The 22,352-nt window shown below is 41.9% G+C and overlaps 1 protein-coding gene across 1 annotated transcript in view; it reads right to left on the minus strand.

The window, feature by feature from the left end:
* The window catches only part of MYT1L (myelin transcription factor 1 like), a 525,010-nt gene that overhangs the window by 99,336 nt on the left and 403,322 nt on the right, over window positions 1–22,352 (minus strand). The window lies entirely within an intron of this gene.

Consider the following 22,352-nt stretch of genomic DNA (forward strand, 5'->3'; position numbering starts at 1 on the left):
TACCACAGCTAGTGTCTCTTTTTAAATTTGTGTGTACATCTTCTTTGTGGCTGTCATAGTTCTTGATGCATTCAGGACTGGCAATCAATCAGATCAATGACACACTTTAATAGTACTGCTCCCAGCCTGACTTCCAAGGCATCTATGGACATTTTGATTTTCAACGGGTCAAAAATTGGAGGTGAAGTCAGAATGTGCTTTAAGTCACTGATTTCTTGTTCATGCTCTGGCATCTATGCCCATTCTGTGACCTTATGGAAGAAATGTTTTAAGTGAGTTGTGTGAGGTATATAATTAGGTATGAATTTGCTGAAATAATTCAACATTCCTAGTAGCCTCTGAATTCCCTTTTTATCTTCATAGATTCCAAAGCCAGAAGGGTCTATTGTGATCATCTAGCCTGACCTCCTGTATAAAACAGGTCATAGAACTCCCCCAAAATATTTCCTAGATCATAGCTTTCAGAAGAACAATCTTGCAATCTTAATTTAAAAATTGCCACTAGCTAGCTTGGTAAGTTGTTCCAAAGGCTATATGTGCTCACAATTAAAAATTATGCCTTATTTCAAGTCTGAATTGGTCTCACTTCAACTTCCAGCCAGTGGATTGTATTATACCTTTCTCTGCTAGACTGAAGTGCCCATATTAATGATTTGTTCCCCACAGTTCTTATTGTCATAAACAGATAGTTAAGGGTTAATGTCTCTTTTACCTGTAAAGGGTTAACAAACAGGGAACCAAACACCTGACCAGGGGACCAATCAGGAGACAAGAAACTTTCAAATCTCGGTGGAGGGAAGTCTTTGTTTGTGTTTTTGGGGTTTGGCTTTGTTCTCTCTGGGTCCTGGAAGGGACTAGACGTGCAACCAGGTTTCTTGCCAATCTCCCTGCTACAGTCTCTTATATATTCAGAATAGTAAGTATTTTAGTAAGGAACAGGCGGTTATAGTCTTTTTAATTGGTTTTCTTTATTTGCAAATGTGTATCTGGCTGGTAGAGTTTTAATGTGTATTTGGCTGAAAGTATTTTAAATAGTATTTCTGCTGGAGGATGCTTTTTCTCCAGTTTCTATAAGCTAACAGACCCTGTAACTTTTACCATCTAAATTGCAGAAATAACTTTTACTCTTTTTCTTTCTTTTTATTAAAAGTTTTGTGTTTAAGACCTGTTTGATTTTTTCCACTTGTTGAGGCTCAAGGGAATTGAGTCTGAACTTAACAGGGAAGGGGGAATCCCTTTGTTTTAGATTCACGGAGCTTGAATCTGTATTGCCTCTGGGTGAGGGAGAAAGGGGAGCGGAGGGGGGAAGGGACATTCCTCCTTGTTTTAAGATTCAAGGAGTTTGAATCACGGTAATCTTCCAGGGTAACCCAGGGAGGGAAATCTTAGGAGAGGCAACGGTGAGGAAAGGAGTTTACTTTCCTTGTGTTAAGATCCAGGGAGTCTGGGTCTTGGGGGGTCCCCAGGGAAGGTTTTGGGGGGACCAGAGTGTATCAGGCACTGGAATTCCTGATTGGTGGCAGCTTATCAGATCTAAGCAGGTAATTAAGCTTAGAGGAATTCATGCTGGTACCCCAACTTTTGGACTCTAAGGTTCAGATTGGGGAAAGATACTATGACACTTATAGACTGTAATCAAGTCACCCCTTAACCTGCTCTTTGTTAAACTAGCTAGATTGAGCTCCGTGAGTCAGTCACTATAAGGCATGTTTTCTAATCCTTTATTTATTCTTGTGGCTCTTCTTTGAACTCTCTCCAGTTTAACAACATCCTCTTAAATTGTGGGCACCAGAACTGGACTCAGTATTCCAGTAGTGGTTGTACCAGTGCCAAATAGAGAGGTAGAAGAACCTTTCTTCTTCTACTTGAGATTCCCTTGTTTATGCATCCCAGGATTGCATTAGCTCTTTTGGCCATAGCATCACACTGGGAGTTTATGTTGTGCTAATTAGCCACCACCCCCAAATCTTTTTCGGAGTCACTGCTCCCAGGACAGAGTTTCCGATACTGTAAGTATGGCCTACATTCTTTGTTCCTAGATGTATACATTTGCATTTAGACATATTAAAATGCATATTGTTTGCTTGCACTTAGTTTATCAAGCAATCGAGATTGCTCTGAACCAGTGACCTGTCCTCTTCATTATTCAATAGGATTCAGATCTTGGCATGTTCAGTATTGCCTGAATCTTTGATTCATTGGGAAAGATTGACTTTGAGATTAGTATCTCTCTCAAGTATTTACGTCTATTCTTTGAAATTGACATTGGCCTTATTCAGTTTAAGGTATCTCTCACAGTTTTCAGTACTCCCTTTAGTTCCTGATGTTCAGTGATGGTGTCATTCCAGATTATTATGTCAACAGTGTAAACTTTCATGCCTGCTAGAACCTCCAGCCTTTGTCTGATTATATGGTGAAATACTTCTGGAGCCAAACATATTCCGACAGACAGTCTTAGAAATCAGTATCTGCTAACTGGTGTGTTGAAAGTGTAGATCTTGCAGCTCTCAGTGTCCAAGGGGAGCTGTCAAAATCCTGCCAATGCAAGAATTTGGCTCCTGCCTTCCTAAAGGACTTATTCTGCAGTATATTAACCTTTTTATACTCTTTTAGTATTTATCCAAAGTGGAACAGTTTCAACAGGAGAGATTGAGGGAGTCCCACATCCGAATATCTCATTGCTTAGTGGTTAGAGTACTCATCTGAAAGGTGGGAAACCTCTATTTAAATCCGTTCTCCTTCTCAGGCAGTGTGGTGGAATGGAACCTGGATCTCCCACTTTCCAGGTGAGTGTCTAACCACTGAGCTAAAACTATAAGGTTGGCACCACCACCAATGCCACTTCGTGTAGCCTGAGGCAGGTGCCTAACTCTGTGAGAGGGGAGGGGGTTTAGAGCATACCCCTCTAGACAGTAGCTCCAAGTGGCTAACTTAGCTCCCTGTCTAGCATGCTGGCTTTTGTGGCCTTCGAATTCCCTTTTTATCTTCATAGATTCTAAGGTCAGAAGAGACCACTGTGATCATCTACCCTTACCTCCTGTATAACACAGGCCATAGAACTACCCCAAAATAATTCCTCAATCACAAGATGGTTCCCTCACTCAGGACTGCAACACCTAGCTTTTAGACCATTAGAAAATCACTGGAACAACGCTGGGATTCACAAACCCTGGATTAGGAGTCTAGGCTCCTTATACAGTGCTTGGCTAAATTTAGGATTCTTTTATCATGGTTTTTTGAATGCAATAGAATAACAAGCCTATGTAGTTTGGCTTCAGAAATCTTTAGTCCAATCTACTCCCACTGAAATCAATAAGAATTTTGCCACTGACTTCAGTGAAAACAAGATCAGATCCAAAGACTCTTCTTTCCTTGTAGAGGGTCATTTTGGAAATATTATAATTATAATAATAAAACCCTATAATTTTAGAGCAGGGATGGGCAAATGTTGTGGCCTGAGGGCCGCATCGAGTTTCTTAAATTGTATGGAGGACCAGTTAGGGGAGGGGGTTGTGGCCTGGCCCCCACCTCCTATCTACCGCCCCGGGACTCCTGCCCCATCCAAACCCCCTGATCCCTTATGGCCCCTCTGGGATCCCTGCCCCATCCAACCACCCCTTCTCCTTGTCCTCTGACTGCCCCCAGAACCCCTGCCTCTGACTTCCCCTGCCATCCCATCCAATCCCCCCCATCCTTTCTGACTGCCCCTCCCTCGGTACCCCTACCCTCATTCAACCCCCTGTTCCTCCCCTGACCACGCTGCCCCCTATCCATACCCCTGCTCCCTGACCACCCTCCCGAACTCTCCTGCCCTCTATCCCCCCCCGCTTCCTGCCCCCTTACTGCACTGCCTGGAACACCAGTGGCTGGCGGTGGCGGCGGCATGCCCAGCTGTAGCGCCATCAGGCCAGGCCCCGCAGCTCATAGACTCATAGACTCTAGGACTGGAAGGGACCTTGAGATGTCATCGAGTCCAGTCCCCTGCCCTCATGGCAGGACCAAATACTGTCTAGACCATCCCTGATAGACATTTAGCTAACCTACTCTTAAATATCTCCAGAGATGGAGATTCCCACAACTCCTCCTGCCCCAGGAGCTCACAGCCCTGCCGCCCAGAGCATTGTGCCGGGGTCCCTAACCTTGACTGGGCACTTAAGTCAAAAAGGGGCAACAATATAAACAGCCATGAATTTGCCCCCTGCTCTCTATTTTCCAACTGAAATTTGGACCAGAAACTAGTGAGATTCCTATTCGTTGCTGGCAATGAAAGAACATTTCTTCCTGAATGCTTGCAAAAATGCTTACCTTGCAGTTTTACACTATTTAAAAAGATTTTTCCTTTCTCATAGTTTCTGCATACCTCTTGATTGTTGTCAAATAGTGCCACTTGCTGGTTTTATCTCTTACCAGTTTACAGATTTTTATTTGCTGCATTAATAAAAATGTATTTGTTTAGGACTCGTATAACATATTTTCATTCTGTATTTCCATAAGATTTCAAATATATAGGGTATAGCTCAATTTTGGTTCTTGTCACCAGGCTACCAGTCCATCTTTGCATTCTTTTGTATTGGGGAAGATACAGATTATTGTCTTTTAAGACCTGGTACCTAGGAAATTAAGATATTTCTCTCCAGGTGCCTGTTCCTGCCCCCAGTGAAGTCTATGGTAACTTTACCATGGACTTCAATAGACACAGAATCAAGCCCCAGATTACTGTTTATAAGCAGATTGGATCAAAAAAACAATACTTACTAGGTACATCTAAAAAATACTGGTGGAAAGATGCATTAGAAAATAGATATTTAATATAATAAATATAAATGATTACATTGTGATCTTCCTAATACAAAATTCTAAATGCTGAAACACATATAGAGTCTGAACTTTTATCTACTAAAGTCAAAAGCAAAGCTCCCCTTGACTTCAACAGCACAAAATTGGGCCTTAATCTCTACCACACATGCAAAGAGAACAGTCCTGGTCAGGGCCAGTGCAAGGATGTTTCGCTCCCTAGGCGAAACTTCCACCTTGCGCACTGAGGTGCCCCCCCACCCCCCTGCAGCAGCTACCCCCCTCTGCCTTGAGGCACTCCCCCTTGTGGCAGCTCCTCATCCCCCACCCTCCGCCCTGAGGCACCCCTGCTCCACGCACGAGCACCTCGAGCACGCCGTCACTGCTTCACTTCTCCCGCCTCCCAGGCTTGCGGCACCTGAGCTGATTGGCGCCGCAAGCCTGGGAGGTGGGAGAAGTGAAGCAGCTTACCCTTGCTCTGCCTCCTCCCCGAGCCCGTGGCTGCTTCATTTCTCCCACCTTCCGAACTTGCGGCGCCAATCAGCTTAGGCACCGCAAGCCTGGGAGGCGGGAGAAGTGAAGCAGCCACAGCGTGCTCGGGGACGAGGCGGGGCAGGGGTGAGCTGGGGCAGGGAGTTCCCCTGCATTCCACCCCCCCTTACTTGCTCCAGGCGGTCCTCCCCGTGCTCCCCTGCCCCAGCTCCCTCCGCCTAAATGCCAGCGGCGACCAGGGTGGCTGAAGATCCGGCCGCCGTGGTCGCTGCCGAAGAAAATGGCGCCCCCCAAATCCCAGCACCTTAGGCAACCGCCTAGGTCGCCTAAATGGTTGCACCAGCCCTGATCCTGGTATTTCAATATGGCATGTTAACAAATCTGCTGAACTCACAGAACCACCCAGCCCCTGCTGGTTAGTTATTAAAATTCATGGCTGTCAATTGGCAAGCCTTTTCCCAAATAGCCAGAATGGCTTTTGACTTTATGAAATAGTGCACACTTCTGCAAGTTCAAGTTAGTCAGTCCCTCTGACAATATACATTCAATATCCTTTGACATCCTCTAGCCAAGGAGGATTGACTCAGGGCATTGTCTCTGCGGACCCTTGAATTTATATATCCTTCTGTGATGAATTGGGAATATGTCTGTACAATTCATTAATGCTGTGTGAGATTCTGAAACCTATGTGTCTGTGTCAGCTGTAAACTCCATTTTGAACGTGCATGCTTTTGCCCTCTCTATATACATTTGCTTCCATGTTGGGTTGAAAATGCCAATGACTGGTGCAAAAGAATAAAAGAGGGTAACTGACTCTTAAGTACCCAGTCACTGGAAATCTATTTACTCTAGACAAAAGACTGGTCTCTGTTCAGAAGGATTGGTTTGGCCTGGTCAGAGCTTGCGTTGGCAACAAAGATACCTGACAGGTGTCTGTGCTCCTGCAAGGAAGCTGGCAAGGGTTTGTCACCTGAGACAGGGGGATGAAAGTTTTAAAAGAACACAAGCTGGTTGTGATGCAAGAACCCTTTAATGCCAACTGCCAAGGGGGTTACAGAAATGGCCTGATTCTGGTATGTACATTCTGGTTCACCAAAGAATGTCATGTGAGGTCTTAAATTAAATTTGTTGTGGAATGTCTGTACATTTTGTAAGGAGCAGTGTGTAAGGAGCAGTGCCGACTCCAGGCACCAGCGGAGGAAGCATGTGCCTGGGACGGCACATGCTAAGGGGTAGCATTCTGTCCATTCTTATAGTAGCAGAGTCTGGGCGGCTTTTTTTTTTTGCTTCGGCAATTTGGGCGGCAGTCCAATCGGTTTATTTTTTATTGTTTTTTTGATTGGGGCAGCAAAAATGTTAGAGATGGGCCCTGGAAAGGAGTTATGTATATATGTCGAAAATATTTTGTTAAAGTCTATATCAACGTGTTAGTTACCAGCAGAGATGAAAAAAGAGGTTTTCTGTCAGATGAGCCATGTTTAGTCACCTACCTGTCAAGATGTAAATTAAGGTTTGTATGCTAACACAATGGCTACCCATTTACATGCAAAGTCAATGAAGAGGTCTGAAGTCAACAGGGAAACAGCCACACTGGAAAAAACAAGCCACAGGTGGTTATTCTGTCTCTGAGTACAGACAATGAACTTTGGGGATATAAGTAAAAGGCAAAGAAGACACCACCTCATCCTACACCTAGGTTGTAAATGGGCAGGGCATTTACCTTAATGAAAATGAGATCACAGCCAACCTTGGTTGAATAGCTGCAAAAGACTTTGGGTGAGATCAACTTCTCTAAACAAGAGGTTATCCTGATAGCTAAGTTCAGTCTCTACATAGTGTTATGATTTGTTTTATATGTAACCTTTTGTTTCCAATATTCTTACTCATTGTCACTTGAATCTTTGATAATAACCATATTATTTTTCACTATAAATATGTCTCACCACTATGGTATCTATTAAGCAAAGTGATAACCTTGAGATGAATCATACAAGCTGGTGTGTGCTGTTCCTTTAGGAACAGCTGATTTTGTAAATCTGTGAATAGCCAGTGTCAAGGGCTGGATATCACAGTGGAATGCTTCAGAGGGACTCGTGTGCACATATTCTAAACCTGCCAGGCAAAATAATGGCTGGCATAGCCCAGAGGAGAGTGCTTAAATAGCACTTTAAGCTGGTGGTGTTGAGGAGCTGACACCCAGCTAAGCACAAGCAAGACTCCCTCACTGTGGAGGCAGGGGTAATGAAGGTAATGAACAGTCCTGGGTACTCCAAGAACCAGAAAGGGCATTCACCACGTAACAGCCTGAATGAGGCAGAGGACACTGCCAGCCTTCTTGGAGCCAGATGGTTTGCCTCAAGAATCCACAAGGGAAGGATGGTTAGAAAGTGAGGGACATTTGCAGGTTTCAGATGTTCATTATTTTTTATGATCTCTACTCTCCTATGCTTAACACAGAATAATAGAATTGTAGTTATCCAGAGTTGGAAAGGACTTCAGGAAAGCATGTAGTCCATGTCCATGTGCTGAGGTAAGATCAAGTAAACATAGACCATCCCTGAAAGGACTTTTTCTAACCTGTTCTTGTTCTTTGTCTAACCTCCAGTGACAGAGATTCCATAACCTCCCTTGGAAGCCTATTCCAGTATCTAACAATCCTTATAGTTAGAAAGTTAACATTTAACCTGAATCTCCCTTGCTTCAGATTATTTCTTGACCTAGCTTCAGTGGACATGGAGAATAATTGATCACCACCCTCTTTACAAAAGCTCATAACATATTTGAAGACTTATCAGGTCCTCATGCCTCAGTCCTCTTTTCTCAAGACTAAGTGTGACCAGTTTTTTTTCAGCCTTTACTCATAAGTAAGGTTTTCTAAACCTTTTATCATTTTTGTTGCTCTTCTCTGGACTCTCTCCAATTTATTCACATCTTTCCTAAAGTGTGGTGCCCAGAATTGGACACAGTACTCCAGATGAGGCCTCACCAGTCATAAGTAGAGTGGGACAATTACATCCCATGTCTTACATATAACACTCCTGTTAATACACTACAGAATATTAGCCTTTTGTCACAACTGCATCATACTCTTGTCTCATATTCAATCTGTGATCCACCTCACCAGATCCTTTTCAGCAGTATTACCACCTCGTCAGTTATTCCCCATTTTGCAGTGATACATTTAATTTTTCCTTCTTAAGTGAAGGACTTTGCACTTGTCATTATTGATTTTCATCTTGTTGACTTCAGACTAAGTCTCCAATTTGTCATGGTTGTCTTGAATTATAATCCTGTCTTCCAACATGCTAGCAATCCCTTCCCAGTTTTGTGTCATCTTCAGATTTTATGAGCATTCTCTCCACTCTATTATCCAAATCATTAATGAAAATATTGAATAGAACCAGAACCAGGACTGATCCCAGCAGGACCCCTCTAGATATGTCCTCCCACTTTGATGGTGGACCATTGATAACTATTCTTCTCATACAGTCTTTCAACCAGTTATGCATCCACCTTACAGTAATATCTAGACCATATTTCCCTAGTTTGCTTATGAGAATGTCATGTGCAACAGTGTCAAAAGCTTTACTAAAATCAAGATAAATCATGCCCACTTCTTCCAGCAACTAAACCAATAACCCTGTCAAAGAAGGAAATTAGGTTGGTCTGGCAGGATTTGTTCTTGCCAAGCCCATGTTGGCTTTTACCTATCATCCTATTATCCCCTAAGTGCTTACAAGTTGATTGTTTAATAATTTGTTTCAGCATCTTTACAGGTCTTGAAATTAGGCTGATTGGTCTATAATTCCTTGGGTCTTCTTTGTTTTCCTTTTTAAAGATAGGTGCTATGTTTCCTCTTCTCCAGTGCTCTAGGACTTTTGAGTTTTTAAAAATAATTGCTAGTGGTTCTGAGATTGCTTCACCTAGTTCCTCAAGTATCCAGGGTGAATTTCACCAGGCCCTGCCAACTTGGATACGTCTAACTTATTTAAATATTCTTTAACCTACTCTTCCCTTATTTTGGCTTGTGTTCCTTCCCCTATATTGTTAATATTATTAAGTCACCATTAACCTGTTTAGTAAAGACTGAAGAAAAATAGACATTAAATACCTCAGCCTTTTTGATGTCAGCTATAGCTGTCATCACCTATAGCTCTCCTTCCCCATCTTTTCCTATACTTTTCTTTGTCTTTCTCTTGCTCTTAATGCATTTAAAGAACCTCTTTTTATTGCATTTTATGTGCCTTGCTAGGTGTTACTCATTTTGTGGCTTAGCCTACATTCTTGTGCTATTGTTTTGTACTCCTCCTTAGCAATTCATCCATGTTTCATACTTTTTGTGGGATACACTTTTGATTTTCAGGTAATTTAAAAGTTTCTGATGGAGCCATATTGGCCTCTTACTGTTCTTTCTATCTTTCCTTCATGTTGGGATAGTTTGCAGTTGTGCCTTTAATATTGTTTCCTCAAGAAACTGCTAGCTCTCCTGAACTCTTTTCTAACTTAGATTTTCTTCCCATGGGACCTTACCTGCAGGTTCTCTGAGTTTCTTAAAGTCCACTTTTTAGAAATCTATTGTCCTTATTCTGCTGCTCTCGCTCCTTCATTTCCTCAGAATCATGAAATCTATCATTTCATTATCACTTTCATCCAAATTGTTTCCACCTTCTGATTCGCTAGGAATTGCTCCCTGTGGGTCAGAATCAAGTCTGGCTGTCCCGGTTACTTCCTCCACTTTCTTATAAAAAGTTGTCTTTAATGCATTCCAATAACTTCTTGGAAATTCTGGGTTTTGCCATAGTATTTTTCCAACAGATGTCAGGGTAGTTAAACTCCCCCATTATTGCCCAGGTCGTGTGTTTTGGATATTTCTGTTATTTATTCTAGAAATGCCTCAGCCACCTCCTCTTCCTGATTTGGTGGTCTATAGTCAGGGCTGGCTTCAGCTTTTTTGCCGACCCAAGTGGCGAAGAGGGGGGAAAAAAAAGCTGCAATCGGTGGCTGCTCTACCATGCTGCTTCATTCTTTGGCGCAATTTGGAGGCCGCTCCTTCCCTCTGAGAGGGACTGAGGGACCCACCACCGAATTGCTGCCAAAGACTCAGATGTGCCACCCCTTCCAAGGGCCGCCCCAAGCACCAGCTTGCTGCGCTGGTGCTTGGAGCCAGCCCTGTCTATAGTAGACCTTACCATGACATCATCCCAATTTTTTTTATCCCTTTTATCTTTACCCAGAGACTTTCAGCTGGTCTGCATCTTGCCTTCTTCTGTATCTCAGAACAAGAGTATATGTTCTTTTTGGATAATGCAGCATCTCACTTTTTGTCTATCCTTCCTGAACAAGCTGTACCATTGTATAGCAATATTCCAGTCATGAGACTTATCCCGCGAAGCTACCATGATGCCAATTAAGTCATGATTAAGTAGAAAGAGCATAAATGTTTTAGCCTATAAACAGTGTGTGTGTGTGTGTGTGTGTGTGTGTGTGTGTGTGTGTGTGTGTGTGTGTGTGTGTGTGTGTGTGTGTTGACTACTTCATAATTACTTCATACCCCTGGGAGAGTAAACCAGAATCTTCACACCTTTTGGGTGGAGTTCTGGGAGTATTTGGGTGTATTTAAGTACCAGGGAGTCTGAAGAATGAGTGCTGCACCCACAGCAGCTAGGAAGCTGCCCAGCAGGTTCCAACACTCATAGGGGGATAGAGATAGAAGATCTGTGTCCTGAGAGTATGCCTAGGGACCCTGATATTAGGGAAGTGGCTGGACTCTGTTCAGACTCCAGGAGCTCAAGAATCTCTGGGATCCAGGAGCACAGAGGCTTGGATTCCCCTCACAGAAGTCCTAGTGGGTGGCCAGAAAGGGTTGTCATTAGGATCTGAGATACCTTCTTCCTCTCTGTTAAGGAAGGTCACTTTGTCAATATGTCAAATAGCTGTCATTATCCTTTTCCAAGTTTAATATGGGTCTCCAGTAATAATTGCTCCCCTCTGGTAGATTTCTTAAAGTGTTTCTGTCCAAGAATGAACAGGAGTATGTTGTTCCTCAAAAATGTGGTAGGATACCTTTTAATTGCCACAAGTACCCTAAATCACCACAGCCATATGTTGTTAGATTTTTATAAAAAACTCCTTTGCTCGATTCTGTACAAATGTGCAAAAACACAGCCCCTGCTCCAAAGAACAACTCAAGCTTATCACCTCAGCAAGATGCCAGGCTGTCTGGTTTGGGGGCTTGCTGCCATACCTAAAGGAAACTAATCAACCTAGTACATTTGAAAGTATTGTTGCTTTTAGGATAATGGGTTTTAATGTGGAAATTAATGTGTGTATCCCACATCAAGTACTATTTAAAGACCGAGCTGGTTGCAGCTGAAATAGCTAAGCTTATATCAGATATTTTACTGAAATAAAATATCTGTTTCAAACCATGTGTGCAATTTTATAAAGCCTATCTGGTTTTTTTTAATTGATGCTATATTATTAGTATGGCTAAATCACTGCAGCTAGAATCCATAGTAATTTGTATTGGCTTGTGTAGCTAAATTATAGAGGAAGATGTTGCTAGAGAAAAAATTGCTCTTGCTGGGCATTTAAAGTGTTATATTAGCAAAAGAACATTCAACAAATAGAATGAAAATGAAAATATTGGGCCCTGATCCAACAAAAGTATCAGCAGCTTGGCAAGTTGTTCAAGCCTTGACAAACCACAAATCCTTGCTCTGCAGCCAGCCCACATACTTAGGGGAAAAGCTGGCCTGCCATGGGAAGTGAAAACAAAAAAATCTCTGTGAAAGGGAGATTCCCAGAGGAAGGAGTGTTCAGATAAGTGAGCTCCTGATTTCCTACATACCACTTTTCCTTAGCCTCAGCATAAATCCAAAATTGTGAATTAGTGGCCGAGTCTCCTCCCTGCGTAGAGCAAGGATGTTTACCCTGAAACCAGTCCAAGATATTATTATTTATATTGCAGGAACAGCTAGAGGCTTTAACAAGATTGGAACCACATTGTGCCATCCGGTGTACAGACAGAGTAAGAAATAGTCTCTGTCCTGGAGAGCTGATAATTTAAATAGACAAGTCAGCCAAAGGACACATTATTATTCCCATTTACCAGACGGGAAACTGAAGCAATAGAGTTTCAGTGACTTGCCCAAGGTCAAACAAAAAGTCTGTGACAGCACTGGGACTTAAATACGGTCTCCTGAATCCCTGTCCAATGCCTTAACCACAAGACTTCCAATTTGTAAAACACCAGTTCACCCGGAATAACACTAATAATTAGTTGTTAATTCGATTATAGTAAAACAATTTATAGAAAAAGAGAAGTAGTGCAAAATAGATAGGAAGCAAATGGTAGGAATTAATGGTCAGTTTTCAGAGAGGCAAATAGTGGTGCCCCTAAGGATCTGTACTGGGATCATTACTGTTCAGCATATTCATAAATGACCTGGAAAAACAAAAGGCGGTAAACAGTGAGGTGGAAAAATTGCAGATGATACAGAACTACTCAAGACAGTTAAGTCCAAAGCAGACTGTGAAGAGTTACAAAGGGATCTCACAGGAATGGATGACTGGGAAACAAAATGGCAGATGAAATTCAGTGTTGATAAATGCAAAGTAATGCACATTGGAAAACATAATACCAACTATACATATCAAATGATGGGGTCTAAATAAGCTGTTACCAGTCAAGAAAGAGATCTTGGAGTCACTGTGGATAGTTCTCTGGAAAGATCCCAATGTGCAGCAGTAGTAAAAAAAGCGAACAGAATGTTGGGAATCATTAGGAAAGGGATAGCTAGTAAGACAGAAAATATCATATTGCCTCTGTATAAATCCATGGTATGCCCAAATATTGAATACTATGTGCATATGTAGTTGCTCCATCTCAAAAAAGATATATTGGAATTGGAAAAGGTTCAGAAAAGGTCAACAAAAATGATTAGGTGTATAGAACAGCTTCCATATGAGGAGAGATTAATAAGACTGGGACTTTTCAGCTTGGAAAAGAGATGACTAAGGGGGAATATGATAGAGGTCTATAAAATCATGACTGGTGTGGAGAAAGAAAATAAGGAAGTGTTATTTACATCTTCTCATAACACAAGAACTAGGAGGTCACCAAATGACGTTAATAGGCAGCAGGTTTAAAACAAACAGAAGGAAGTACTTCTTCACACAACGCACAGTCAACCTGTGGAACTCTTTGCCAGATAATGTTGTGAAGGCCAAGACTATAACAGGGTTGAAAAAGGAACTAGATAAACTCAAAGAGCATAGGCCCATCAATGGCTATTAGCCAGGATGGGCAGGGATGCAAACAAAACCATTAAAACTACTCTTTGCAATATTCCCAGTATTTAGGTGAACCTCTTTTCAATACAGGTTTCTATCATGGGTGAAAATCACTACAAACCTGGGACCCGCAAATTTTCAAACCTTGAAATCATAGATTCATAGACTCTAGGACTGGAAGGGACCTCGAGAGGTCACCGAGTCCAGTCCCTTGCCCTCATGGCAGGACCAAATACTGTCTAGACCATCCTGGATAGACATTTATCTAACCTACTCTTAAATATCTCCAGGGGCTATTTATTCCAGTGTTTAACCACCCTGACAGTTAGGAACTTTTTCCTAATGTCCAACCTAAATCTCTCTTGTTGCAGTTTAAGCCCATTGCTTCTTGTTCTATCATTAGAGGCAAAGGTGAACAAGTTTTCTCCCTCCTCCTGATGACACCCTTTTAGATACCTGAAAACTGCTATCATGTCCCCTCTCAGTCTTCTCTTTTCCAAACTAAACAAACCCAATTCTTTCAGCCTTCCTTCATAGGTCATGTTCTCAAGACCTTTAATCATTCTTGTTGCTCTTCTCTGGACCCTCTCCAATTTCTCCACAACTTTCTTGAAATGCGGTGCCCAGAACTGGACACAATACTCCAGTTGAGACCTAACCAGCACAGAGTAGAGCGGAAGAATGACTTCTCATGTCTTGTTTACAACACACCTGTTAATGCATCCCAGAATCACGTTTGCTTTTTTTGCAACAGTATCACACTGTTGATTCATATTTAGCTTGTGGTCCACCATGACCCCTAGATCTCTTTCTGCCATACTCCTTCCTAGAGTCTCTTCCCATTCTGTATGTGTGAAACTGATTGTTCCTTCCTAAGTGGAGGACTTTGCATTGTCTTCATTAAACTTCATCTGGTTTACCTCAGACCATTTCTCCAATTTGTCCAGATCATTTTGAATTATGACCCTGTCCTCCAAAGCAGTTGCAATCCCTCCCAGTTTGGTATCATCTGCAAACTTAATAAGCGTACTTTCTATGCCAACATCTAAGCCATTGATGAAGATATTGAACAGAGCCAGTCCAAAAACAGACCCCTGTGGAACCTCACTTGTTATACCTTTCCAGCAGGATTGGGAACCATTAACAACTACTCTCTGAGTATGGTGATCCAGCCAATTATGCACCCACCTTATAGTAGCCCCATCTAAATTGTATTTGCCTAGTTTATCGATAAGAATATCATGCAAGACCGTATCAAATGCCTTACTAAAGTCTACGTATACCACATCCACTGCTTCTCCCTTATCCACAAGACTCGTTATCCTATCAAAGAAAGCTATCAGATTGGTTTGACACAATTTGTTCTTTACAAATCCATGCTGGCTATTCCCTATCACCTTACCACCTTCCAAGTGTTTGCAGATGTTTTCCTTAATTACTTGCTCCATTATCTTCCCTGGCACAGAAGTTAAACTAACTGGTCTGTAGTTTCCTGGGTTGTTTTTATTTTCCTTTTTATAGATGGGCACCATATTTGCCCTTTTCCAGTCTTCTGGAATCTCTCCCATCTCCCATGATTTTCCAAAGATAATAGCTAGAGGTTCAGACACCTCCTCTATTAGCTCCTTGAGTATTCTAGGATGCATTTCATCAGGTCCTGGTGACTTGCAGGCATCTAACTTTTCTAAGTGATTTTTAACTTGTTCTTTTTTTATTTTATCTTCTAAACCTACCCCCTTCCCATAAGTATTCACTATGTTAGGCATTCCTTCAGACTTCTCAGTGAAGACTGAAACAAAGAAGTCATTAAGCATCTCTGCCATTTCCGTTTCCTGTTACTGTTTCTCCCTCCTCACTGAGCAGTGGGCCTACCCTGTCCTTGGTCTTCCTCTTGCTTCTAATATATTGATAAAAAGTCTTCTTGTTTCCCTTTATTCCATAGCTAGTTTGAGCTCATTTTGTGCCTTTGCCTTTCTAATCTTGCCCCACATTCCTGTGTTGTTTGCCTATATTCATCCTTTGTAATCTGACCTAGTTTCCATTTTTTATATGACTCCTTTTTATTTTTTAGATCATGCAAGATCTCGTGGTTAAGCCAAGGTGGTCTTTTGCCACATTTTCTATCTTTCCTACCCAGTGGAATAGCTTGCTTTTGGGCCCTTAATAGCATACTTTTGAAAAACTGCCAACTCTCCTCAGTTGTTTTTCCCCTCAGTCTTGACTCAGATAGAGTACAGACTATATAACAGATTCTTTTGGTGTCATATGGGGTTATTCAGGGGCTGTCCTCTGGGCAGGCCATTCTTGGCTTCCCTGCAGCCTCAGTTACCTTACGGATCTAGTCCAATCTAGGCCCTTCCTCTCTGGGGTGGGATGTGTCAGTACAGTTCCTCCCCTCAGAGTAGTTTTGTTGTCTTCCAGTCTAGTTCCTCCTAAAATGACCTGAACTTATGTTTAAACTTTTTTAGTCCATCTGGATGCAACTTCTGTTTTATGTTATAGCATCTCTGGTCAGGATCAGATTCTTTTCAGCAGCATCTGCCTTTCTAGTATCTTACGCAAATATAGTTAGCATTAGTAAATCTTATAATAAACAAGGAAGGCTAGAGCCTTTCCATTTTCATCCCTCCAAATGTTAGGGTGACCAGTCCAGGAGCAACACATCCTTCCCAAATACAAGGCTCAATTCAGACTAAACAGAACAACCTTCCTGCAGATGCATTTTAATGAAAAAAACAAACAAAACAGTATTGCTACCTAAAAATTGTGGCCAATCAAGCAACTTGTGTATGCAAATTATCATAAAGTTAAATTCTTTCTTTTCATCTACAGCTATTACAAACAATGTTTAAACTCTCAGTCAGAAGTGCTTTAGAGTCCTTCGGACTATGCCATTTGTGGGAATTGCAGCTCCCTTTTGTGTTTTGAGAATCAATCCAGACCTGGTATTTGGCTGGAATTTTAAAAACGAAAACATGGTATTCTGCCCTTTCTTCACATTTCCTCCCTCTCAAACATTTCAGTTACAACTTGTGATGCAAAGATTCTTGCCAAAGTCCTTCCCTGTACATTGGAAACAGTTATTACTCAAATTATACATTTATGTTACATCAGATTTATTCAGTGTAGACATGGGAAAAGACAACTAACCAATACACTTGCAAAATCACCAGTCTGAAAAGAACTTTTTGTAGCAATACCACTAGCTGAGGCAAATAAATTGATGGGGTTGCCTTGGATTATCTCTTGATGGTCCTTGAGAGACTGGAATCTGGTGACCACTTTATCAATTGGACTAAACAGCTCTACTCTAACCTGCTTTCCAGATGATCACCTATAACTATATTTCAGCATCATTCTCATTACAGAGAGAAATAAGGCAAGGCTGCCTGCTATCCCCACTGCTCTTTGACATAGTTCTGGAACCACTAAAATGTGCAATCTGGGGCTGTGCGGCTATATATATTCATAGATTACAAAGCCAGAAGGGACGAGTGTGATAATCTAGTCTGATCTCCTGTATAACATAGGCCATACAACATCCTTGAATTAATTCCTGTTTATATAATATTTCCTGTTTATATAACAGGTATCACGATTGGTCAGATACAACAAAAACTATGTTATATGTGATAAAGCACTGATTCTAATTGCTAACCCACAAGGTTTGATACCCAAATAATAAGAACTTGTCAAAATGTTTGGGTGCTTGTCTGGATATAAGATTAACTGGAACAAGTCTGAGGATTTAGGACTAACTAAATACACATATCAGGCCTTGTTTAGTCAGTGGGATATCCAATGGCAGCCGATGCCATTAAAATATCGAGGAATATTAATCCCCAGAGATTTAAAGCAAATAGTTAAATTCAATTTACATCTGATTATCACACGAATTACCAGTGATCTGTGTAAACAGGAAGCTAGCTCACACTGCCTTTGGGGAAAAATTAACAAATGATACAAATGGACACACTACTCAGATTAATGTATATGCTCACAGGTCTCCCACTGCACAGACCCCAACACCATTTTTTAAAAATTAATGATATCCAACTCCTATAAAAGCCTGCAGCCACCAGGTGAACTAGAGCGGGGTTTGTGTGTGTGTGTGTGTGCCTGTGTGTGTGTGCGCGTGTGCGTGTGCGCATGTTAGATTCCCAAATCTGGGCAATAGCATCACACCTTAATAATAAACCTGGCAATGCAATGGACATATGCTATCACAAATAAAGTGCCTACATGGATGAGTATCAAGAAGTAGCTGTCCTAGCCTGTGGCCATATCGAACTCTGGATAGTATAGATACCAAGAAAAAAAAATCGAATTCCCACCATCCATACAGCCCATCAGATATGGACTAACTTAGTACATGAACACAAGTTCACCCTTCATCTCATGTAGTGACCCCCAGTTTGGGAGAATCTCATGTTAAAAAGTTGGAAGGAAGCCAATAATGAGGAAAAACTAGATGGGATGAAGCATACTATATAAATAGCCCAATGAATAACTGACAACCAGATCTCACGGTTTAGTTCTGTCCAACTACGGTACAACTTACTAACTACTGTACTATAGCAACATATTCAAAAACAGTCACCTCTTCACCTTGTAACTTGACCTAGAAGCACATGCACTGTCTGAGGCATCGGAACTTCTTAAATTTTAGCAGCCGAGTGGTGGCTATACTGTTTGAGTTCCTAATGAGTTAATAGAGATTTAATGAAGTAAAACAATGGAACAAAGGAATAAAACAAAGGGAAAGATTAAAGAAGTGACCTTAGACCTCTGATTACACATCATTCAGCAAAAAAATAATCTTTAGGATACATTGGTGGCTTCAAAGTCTTTACAAAATTAAAGAGCTGATTGGGGGGGTCGAATTTCATGTCAGTGTGAGCGATGGAAGCTATGACAAGTGAAACAGCTTTAAACTGCCCCCTATTGCCCACAGGTCAATGGTTTAGTGGAAAGGTTCAATGGAGCCCTAAAGACCATGCTGGGAATGTACACTAAGAAAAGAGGCCAGAATTGTAGCGAGTTATTACCTTTCCTGTTGTATACTTACAGGGAGGTACCGCAGAAGTCCACAGGGTTTTTCCCATTTGATCTTTTATACTGGAGAAAAGTAAAGGGACCCCTTGATCTCATTAAAGATTCATGGGAGGGGAATACTGAGGTAATGGAAGAATCAGTAACTGAGTATGTTCAGGAAAGAGTTAAAAGATATGATGGAAATTGTCCAAACCAATCTCCAGGACAGTCAGGCCGAAGAAAAGATGTGGTATGACAGAAATAGTTGTAAATGCACAATTGAAATAGGAGATTTGGTAAGCCCAGTAAAAAAATTCAAGACGCAAAACTCTTAGGAGAGGTCCTTCGAGTTAGTAGAAATGGCAAAGGAGGACATATATCAAATTAAAAAGCCCCATGATGATGCTGTCCCACAGCTTGTACATGTGAAGTGGCTTAAAGCCTATCGCAGCAGGGGGTTGTACTGAACATGATCTGTTGTCTGGAAAGGGAAGCTGAGACACATCTACTCATTGATTTGATGGCTGAATGCCAAGATGGTTGAATTCTGGAAAGCATTGGGATCTGCAAAGAGTTAACACCAGTCAAAAGATGGAAGGTGTTATCAGTGTTGCAGGGATGCAGGGGGTGTTTTCCAACAAGCCAGGAAGAACACACTCACTAACCCATAAAACCCTCACAAAAGGGACACAACCTCCTTACAGGGCCGCTGGCTAGTGCAAGAGTAAATTCATATAGAGATACACAATAGGTTGGACCTGGGAGTGATTAAGGAATCTGACAGCTCTTTGGCATCCCCTGTGGTATTGGTCCCCAAAAAGGACTATAGAAAACTTGATGCTGTTACAGGTAACAGATGCGTACCCTATGCTGAAAATTGATGATATGCTGGATATATTGAGCCAATCCAAATATCTCAGTACTTTTGATTCAACTCAAGGTTACTGACAGATCCCTGGAGAAGGATGCACAGAAAAAATCCACTTTTATCACTGACATAGGGCTCTATGTATTCAGGGTGTTACCATTTGGCTTGGCCAATGCTGGTGCAACCTTCCAGAGACTGGTCAACAAAGTGTTAAATGGTTTACAGAGCTTTGCAAGGGCATACACAGATGAATTAGCAGTGTTCAGCAGCACATGGGATGACCATACAAAGCATCTGAGGGTTGTGCTGTGAAAGCTCAAAGAGGCTGGTCTAACCATAAAACCCACCAAGTGCAGAATAGGAACAGCCAAAGTTCTTTATGTAGGGCATTGGGTTGATGTGGGGCAAATATTCCCTGACCCTCTTAATGTGGAAGCCATTGTCAACTGGCCTGTGCCCCAAATTAAAAGGCAGGTCCTATATTTCATTGGCCTACAAAACTACTACGGAAGGTTTGTGTGTGGGTTCAGTGACATTCACAGACTTGTGTAAAAAGCGCCAACCCAATAAGGTGGTTTGGTAAGAAGCATGCCAGAAAAATTTTGATAAGATAAAGGCACTCTTCTCTGGAAAGCCTGTGCTAGCGGATCCTGCCTTTGCTAAAACATTTGAACTGTGTACTGATGCATCTGACATTGGCTTGGGTGCTGTACTGATGCAACGGGGAGGGCTGCAAAAAACATCCAATTGCCTTCCTGAATAAAAAGCTGTCATCCACTGAACAAAGTTACTCTGTCATAAAATAGTGCTATGCCATGGTGTGGACAGTTAAGCAACTGAAGCCTTACCTCTTTAATAGGAAGTTCAAGATTCTAACAGACCACACACCCGTAATACAGTTAAATGGAACATAAGGGCACAAATTCCAAACTATTACGCTGGAGCCTGATCCTGCAAGAGTTTGACAGCGAGATTGTAAACATAAAAGGGAAAGAGAAGATGGTAGTGGATGCCCTGTCCAGGAAAGAGGACCTTGGGCCCACTGCCTCGGCATTAATCAGTGACTAAGGACATGTCTTCACTAGCAACGTTAAAGCGCTGGATGCGAGTTCTCCCAGCACTGTAAAAAAACCCAACTCCATGAGGGGACTAACTACCAGTGCTGGTGTATTGTCTACACTGACACTTTAGAGCGCTGAAACTTGCAGTGCTCAGGGGGGTGTTTTTTCACACCCCGGAGTGAGAAAGTTGCAGCACTGTAAAGTGCCAGTGTAGACAAGCTCTAACACTCTTACAGTAAACTAAGGGGGGGGGAAGGTGTGACACTCTGTACCCTAAAGCAACACCCTGGCACCCCCATATTTACCATGATGATAGGATTATGATATGTTTTGTACAAAGTATGCCTGTTGGCTTGTATGGGAAGTTATTCAGTTTTGCTATGTGTGTGTGAAGTTGGAAACACCCACAACCAGCCTTCCAGGTACAACAATGGAGAAGCCAGAAACTGATGATGGCCCATTAAGGGCAATCCACACTACAAAGGCCTACCCCAGGAACTGTATACAATGGAAACTTCTTAGAGATAGCATGTAGACGATGAAGACTGCTTGACTCACAGCACAGCAAAGAATCATTCCAGCAAGGTGGAGAAGGTATGAAAAGGGGAAGCCCGGCTTGTCCTCACTTCCCCCATAACTCCACACCTGGAAACACTTCTGGAGAACAAAGACTGAACTGGAGAGGTGGTCCTAGGCTGGAGGGGATTTCCAGCCTGCGTATGGAAGATCTGTGACTTGCTTGTATCGTCTCTCAGGGTGAGAGACTGCTTGATTCAAATCCCATGTAGTGTATAGAACATAGATTGCAATTTTACTTTTTATTTCTTAGGTAACCAACTTTGATCTGTATGCTTACTACGTATAATCACTAAAAATCTAGCTTTCTGTAGTTAATACATCTGTTTTATATGTTACCTAAAACTGTGGTGCTTGAGGAATATGCTCAGTGTACAAAAGCTGGTGCACGTCCACTTTCCTTGGTAGAAGTGGTGGACTGAGTAACAAATTTACACTGGTCCGGCTTCTGACCAAAGCAAAACAGTATAGCTCTGGGGTCCCAGGCTGGGGAGCTGGCGGAATTGGCTGGAGCCACTCTATTGTTAGTTCATTAGTAGCTAGAAGAAGCATTCATGTAACTCAGCTGGGTGTGTCCCTGCCTGTGGATGGTTGTGTAAGTGTAGGATCTGGATAGGATTGCAGCTTGGAGAGGATTGCAGCTCGTCACCGCATCACAGTGTGAAAGGGAGGCCAGGCTGGTATGCCAGAGGGCTCAGGGATACCCCACTTCCAGATTGCACCCTGGGGAACCCATCACACTCACTAATTTAGAATTAATTTTATAGCAGTTTTTAAAGTTTTAAAGTTTCTCTTTTGGTCACTTGAACGCTCTTTGGTGTTTCTCATCCTTTTTCATTAATCTTTGAGATTCTGGTTTGTTTCTTTTATTTTTCACATTTAGAAAACAGGATCAAGTCCTGTTGTGGAAGTCCCTCTGAGATGCTATTTATAATATTATATAATAGTCACAGGCCATTCATTATGCGCCCAGCAAAAAACAGAATGGGTTCTGGGTACACTAGAGATACTCGATAGGAATAAACTTTTGCATGTGACCCTAAAAATTAAGATCAACTTCATTTAAATTTTGCCTCTCTCTCTCTAGCCCATATACAAAATTAAATTTCTTTTTCTTTTTGTTGCTCTGTTACTCTTGACTGATTATACGGTTTACTTTACCTGAGTTCTCATTTTTACTTATACATTCTCACTTTTACTTTCCAACGTGTAGAGTGCCCTGAGTCATCTTT

The sequence above is a fragment of the Gopherus flavomarginatus genome, chromosome 4, assembly GCF_025201925.1.
Source record: "Gopherus flavomarginatus isolate rGopFla2 chromosome 4, rGopFla2.mat.asm, whole genome shotgun sequence".
NCBI classification, from domain to species: Eukaryota; Metazoa; Chordata; order Testudines; family Testudinidae; genus Gopherus; species Gopherus flavomarginatus.